Source organism: Poecilia latipinna, unplaced genomic scaffold, assembly GCF_001443285.1.
Source record: "Poecilia latipinna isolate Pla-1442-1.1 unplaced genomic scaffold, P_latipinna-1.0 Scaffold855, whole genome shotgun sequence".
NCBI classification, from domain to species: Eukaryota; Metazoa; Chordata; class Actinopteri; order Cyprinodontiformes; family Poeciliidae; genus Poecilia; species Poecilia latipinna.
In genome coordinates, this window is record NW_015113471.1 from 133133 (window position 1) to 140383 (window position 7251).

The window sequence follows — 7251 nt, forward strand, 5'->3', positions numbered from 1 at the left end:
TCCTATTTGGTAACAGAGTTGATGGTAACAGAATTGACAATTTCAAACATTTTTATTAAAAACTCCACTTGTGAGTAGAAATTCTGAAAAAACATGACACCACTGAGATAATGGTTTAAAAACCATTAAATAAACTTGTCTCTGATCAAAAATCTGTGGTATTTTTCTCATGATACTTTGGTAACAAGATTGACGTTGAAAACAATAACCCCTGGTGATTGTGATTTTTAAACTAAAATATTTCCCAGAGAATGGCACATAGACCTCTTTGTGTTTGAGGTCTTATCAGTAAAAGTAAGTGACTTAATTTTAATGTTGTTATTAAATTGACCATTTAGGCAGTTTAAAAAAAGATAGAAAAAACAAATTCACCAAAGAAAAATAATAAAACATAGGTTTTTGCATCATTTTTCAGGTTAATAAAAAAGACAGTACCCAACTCGGACAACAAGAAGTCTTGGTTTTTCAGCTATATCAAATAATTTTAAATGTATTTACTTAAATGGTTTTACTTGTTAAATATTATGATCCACTAAAATGAGTAATAAATTACTAAAACATTTAAAAATTGAAATATTTTAATATACCAGACCAAAAATAATGACTCTGGACATCAAATGTATCTGCAATTATAGAATCACTCATATGCCAAATGTTTTTAACCAGTATTTGTAAACACATGTTGCATATCCATAATAATGGAAGCCATGAATATCTTCATCTGGCTTTGCTTGAACCCCTTGTCCTTGAGATTAAAATAGGTGTCGCTCATGCAGAGCACAGAGAGTCCCATACTTCTCATTGGGGATACAGCGCGACTCCCATCGTGGTCATAAAGACATTAGCAAACTGGGAGCAGATGACCCTGTGTGCACATTCCTCACTGTCTCCCCCAGGGGCAGACATGTGCACTGCATACGTACCTCAGTGTGGCCCGAACCTCCTAGGACCTTTAGGCTGCGCCCTCAACCTATCCCTCACATCTATAAAAGACACTGGCACGACACTTGACCTAAATACACTACACAGCTTCACTTTAAACATAGAGGAATACAGTGGAATTATTTAGAAAAAAACAAAAAACAAAAACAAAAGGTACTTCTTTCCAATATGAGGGTTTATTTTACAAAGATTGAATTGAATTGACAAACTCGCACAAAACCTTGAACATAATATTTTTCCTTCATATTTTATTAAGAAATGTTGAGGGAACATTTCATACAATTATTTGATTGTTACAGCTAGAAAAAGAAATCAAGACTTCAAATTAAGGCACATGAGACTAAAAGGTGAAGAAAAGGATAAGGAGAGATTCCATGGTAACCATATTAGATGAGTGGGTGAGAAGAGAGAGACAAGAGTGAGGGGATGCGACAGAAACAGTTATTATCCTGCAAGCGTGGGAAATCTCCTGGTGTGGGTCCCTGGTGAAAAGACAAAACTGCCCTTTCTGATGACTTTCAGTTCCTCGGGGTTCACATCCTCTTGTCCCCTCAGGACTACGCTCAGCTCTGGAGGCAAAGCAAGCTGTTGGACATTCAGTTACTGCTTCCCTTATTTGTATAATATTTAAACTTAAATGTGGTAATGTCATTGCTAAGTTTTTTATAAAGAACATCTAAGGCAACACATAGTTATTTAATGAGTATTTTGACCATTCATAATTTCCATCCATCCATTTTCTGTACACCCTTATCCCTACTGGGGTCAGAAGGATTCTGGTGCCTTTCTCCAGCTAATGTTCCGGGCGAGAGGCAGGGTCACCTGGACAGGTTGCCAGTCTGTCACAGGACAACACAGAGACAGACAGGACACACAACCATGCATACACACACACACACACACACATACACACACACGCACACACACACACACACACACACACACACACCTAAGGACAATTTAGAGAAACCAATTAACCTGACAGTCATGTTTTTGGACTGTGGGAGGAAACCAGAGTACCTGGAGAGAACTCACACATGCACAGGGAGAACATGCAAACTCCATGCAGAAAGACCCCAGGCCAGGAATCAAACCCAGAACCTTTTTGCTGCAAGGCAGCAGCTCTACCAACCGCTCCACTGTGCAGGCCATTCATAATTTTTAGGTACATTTTCTAACTAAAAGTCAGATAAGCTTGAATGTTATTCATTCTTTTTTGAATGATGATTGACTTAGATAGATGTGTTTGGAAAATCCAAATGTATGTACAAAGTGGATAAAGTAATTATCAATTAAAAACTAAAACAAATGTGTTTTCATTTATTTCTCCTGTTTGTCACAAGTTGTAACCATCTAATATTTATAAAGCACAGATATTATACAAGCTTTTTACACTATCAGTGTTTAGAAATGGCAAAAACATCAACTGCATTTTTGTACACACAAAAGAAAGTCAAAGCTATCAAAAAAAAAAAGATTTGGAAAAATGAAATGCAGTAAAATGTAGTTGTGAAATACACTAAGGGAAAAAAAAGCCCTTTTCCTTCACAGATTCTTGATTAAAAATCAGTCCTGATGCAGGAATCTACCATATCTCCATGATGTAATCCAGCTTACTTTGGATGGAGCTGCAGTGTTTCTCCATCTGAGATTGTTTTTTGTACTTTTCCCCTACATTCCACCTTTACGCTTTTCTGAACTTCCTAATGTTCTGGAAATGTTTACAAAATTTTTAAAGATATTTTTACACAATTTGTGTACAATGTTAGCGGTCGTGTATACATTATGAACAGTCTTGAGTAACAAATCTAATCACAAGCTGTTTATCATTGCTAATGTTTACATACATTCTGTCCCTGAAACTTCAGTAACAAAGATGACATATTTGCGCAATAATAAACAAGCCTTTCTTACATGTCTTATGATTATGAGAGATTTTAGACAGAATAAAGAGCTCTTTCCATCTCATTATTTCATATTTGTGCTGGATTCCTTCAAGATCAGAAAAAACAATTAGTACATCAAGACACAAACCGGGTCAGACTGGAAATAAACGCAGCAATTTGTAAAGTGAGCTTAAACAGCCATCATCCAGGAAAAGTTCAGGCAAGGTCAAAACATTTACTGTTTAATTTGTCCGCAGTTCTATTTAGTTCATAAAAATGCATGATTATATAACATAATCTGGCCAGTGGTCTGGAAAAGACTGACAGCTTGTAACACACTTTACATCAGAAAATGAGGACAGCAGTGGAATTCTACCAGGGAAATGAGGACAATGTAATATCATTTCTTCTGCAGCGTTCTGGATTTGAACCTGCGTGTGCTTTGATACGATATGCTTATTGAACATGTTTAAATGTATGCACATGCTCTTTCAGTTTACAGCGTTTAAGTCTCAGCACATAATACAATATATGCCTTGAAGTTAAATAAAAGCGGGTGAAACGGGAAAGGACAATACAATTAGACAGTGCAGTTTTATGTATGTTCCAGGCTTATAGTGGCATTTAACAGCACAAACAAGTGACTATGTTACCTTGAGTTATTATAAAAATGTTGTATATATCCAATGTGACTTAAAAGAAATTTGACTGTGTAATTTGTGTAAATCTTTCACTTTAAAAACTCCTGCTCTTTCTGAAATGTCTACTTGTCATCTCCACAAATCACTCCTCTATTAACCCTTTAACAACAATTTTCCCAGCAGTATGCTCAGAAATAGGTCTTATAATGAGCTCAGCAGAAACTATCAGGTCAACCAGGTGTTTGCTAATTGCTGTTGGCTATTCTGAAGGAGCTGAGTGGTAGATGACCTTGAAAAGAGTCAATTTTGCATAATATTGCCCCTTTAAGAAGAAATTTAGCTTCACTGTCCTCCACAGTGGCAGTATTTCTGTTTCTGTAGAGAACTCGTGAGGTCAAACCACAGCATGAACTTTACAGAACAAACTGTAGTTCTTAACTTATTTTTAGCTATTTTGTTGGCCAATATTAGATAGTGCTGTACTGACAGCAGTGTTTATCCAGGATGTCAGACAAACGGCCCTGCATCTGACCTGAGAAGTGCTTCGATAAACAGAGATTATGATCACCTTGAATGACTGTAAGGTGTGCAAGACTATGGGCTGTAACATAAGTACCAGTTATGATTCTGTAAAATAAAATGTTTCAACATTGACTTTTTTATTTTTATTGTGCCAATGTCTTTGGTTCTTTGACTCCACTCCTCGCAACAGGCTATCCAATAAAGCTGGTCCCAGTGTCAGAGTACCAAAGAAATCTACCTTCAATTAAAATTAAACTCTAATTGCTGCTTTTTCTACATGTGAATCTCACCAGATTGAATTGTGGTAATCCTTATAATAACATATAAATGAGCTTTAAAATCTAACAGACTAACACATACCTGTAAAGTCTGATATAGAGAAATTAGCGTTTTTTTTTTTTTGTTTTTTGTTTTTTTTTGTTTGTTTTTCCATTTCTTTTTGGAGCAAATAGATTTTTTTTCTTTTGTTTTGGGTTCACTAACATATAAAGACTTGCACTAGTTCTATTTCAGTTCATTGTGAGATTCTCTGTTCTGTTTTGCCACATGTGTTGTAATCTCCCAGTCCATTTCAAACAACAGCAGCATAGTCTTAAAGCTTTAGATAAACTGAACTGCTGTTTTTTTGTTGTTGTTTTTTTTAAGACCTCTGACATAATGATAATCAGTTAATCAATACAACTGATTAGCAGCATCTGCTAATCACTACATTTGATTAGTAACATCTGCTTGTCCAGTGGTCTCCAGATTCCAGTGAAAGCAGCAGAGGGCGTTAAGGTTTGGATTCTCACTTTTGCTTTGCTTACTTTTTAGACCTTGAAAAAAATGATAATTTTCTCATTTTATAAAAAGAAAAATACATATTTTTATCACTATATTTGTACTTAAGTTTTAGAGTGTGTAGTTCAAGGATGTTACCAATTCTTTTCTTTTAAAATGTTCATTTTCAAAACAGAAATTTCCATAACTGCAAATATACTGGGCCATCTGGCTGTGTCCAGAACTGACAGATTGTTGCGCACAAACTCTAATTCCATTATTCCTGTGTGAGCCATATTCATTCTCATTACTTGTTGGATGAGGCAGTTTCTAAAAACAAGGCAAGAACAAGCAGATAAGGGAAAAAATGCTACTCTGTAGATTTTCCATTGATAATCTGATTATCATTTGGAAATTAAACATTACATTTATTTCTTTGAAATTCAAATTTATGTAATAATCGGAATCAAGTCGACAAGAAAGAAAAAATATAATTATGTAATAAGTAAACCATAAGTACTTGTAAGGCGTCAAATGCCCACAAACGCATTGCTATAATTTGTCTCATTCTTGGGAAGTTATCATTTAGACCATTTTGTCTAGTTTGTTCATTGTACTTTTAGAACCTCATTAACAAGACATTGAAAAAATAACAGAGCTAAAACCTCAATTAAAGTAAAAAAACGTGTTGTAAAATGTGATGTGAGCAAGCTTACTGAAGTGTCCATTGTGCAAGACATATAACTGGAAAGTATATCTCTGTAAGAGAAAAAAAAAAAAACAATTCTCAGTGTTTTACTAAAACCTTGTTTGAGCTTCCGTCTTAAAGCCCATTAGTGGCAAATGCAATAACGCACACGCCTACAGTAAGTAACAGTGAGTGCTGAAGCCACCATCAGTCGCAATCTTGTCCCCCCACCCCGTCCTGAAGTGCTCCTCAGTGCATTAACCTTGCCAAAATGTCAACATGACAAACATGAAGTACGTGAGCTCTATAGGAAACAGGCTTTCCCACCACACAAATGTTTCTTTTACCATGGTCTAACTTTGTAATGTTTGGTTTGGATTTTATGTTCTCAGTTTTAAAGTTATTTGGTCTGATTTAATGGCTATATTCTCAAACACCAAATAAACCACAGTACTAAATTAAATGACGTCATTAGCTATGTTTTTTTTTTTTTTTTTTTTTTTTTTTTTGCTAGTTTAACTGATGGGACAGATAAGGAAGCTTCTTGACTGTGAAAGCACACAGGAAAAGATAGATGCTGAATCTTTTCAATGTTTGTTCAATCTTCATGATTTCACAATGTTTTGTTCAGATGAATATTTGTAATTTTACATGTAGAAATGTACCAGTATTTTTTTTTTTTTTTACCAAAATAGCTCTGGGTTTAGCTTTGAGGAAGTGTGTTATAGAAGCAGCTTAGCAAAAGTTCCATTGCTAACATTCAGTGCTGACCTTCCAATGGAAAATCCATTTTCTCTCATAAAGAAGAATGCAATTTATTTCTCTAAAGCTGGAATGCTAACGGATGCATGCGTATTTATCCTCAGACTTGTTTAGAGCACTAGTCAGTCACAGACAAATCCTTTATGATGCAAGAGAAAACAGTCTTTGTAGCCTTACTCGGCCCCGTGTTAGTGCCAGGTTCACCGGAAAAGCCCCAGCAAATAAACAACTTCACAAAAAATAATTAATGAAGCTGTGGGAAAAGCAATTTAATTTCCTCTCACTGACTATGTGCATAGGTCTCTGAGAAGTGAGGTTCAGTATGAAAACAGAGAGGAAAAGTTGCTTTTAATATAAATTTTATCTGGCAAGTCATAACAGGGCAAATCAGAGCATGAAGATAACATTAAGTTAAATTGAATGTACTGAATGTGTCACAACTTCAATGTTTTTATTGATGACCTTTGACTCTCACCACCCTCCGTCCTTTCTTTCTTCCCCAACACATAGGATGGATATATCATTTGTTTGTTTGTTTGTTTGTTCTTACCCAGCAGTGCTCCAATAGCTCAGATCCCACAGAATTATTTTAACTAGTTATCAGAATCAGTAGCAACTTCTGTACAAATAAATAAATACAATATGCAATAAAGCAACCAAAAATATTAGATACAGACTATAGACACAGAAACAAAACAAACAGACAAAAAAACAACACATTATTAAGCAGCATACCATGAAAAGTCCTTTGCATAGCTTTGTTTCTGGATGCTGGTGATACAGTACACTGTTATAGGTCTCAAAGGAATCCCATTTCCTGTTACTAATTAAACAGCTGTTTCTGTATTTTGTTGAGCTGTGTCTTCCAGTAGGGAATAATGATCAATTGGAGGAAGCCCTTGACCTTTGAATTTGTTCATAGCCGCAGGTTGCTTGTAAGTAGAGTAAGCAGATAACTTCCTAAAAAATGTCCAAACTCATTGGCCATTTATGTCCAATTGTGTGTTTTTTTCTTCAAGCTTTGTATGATTCAGCTAAAATGGGCTAAACT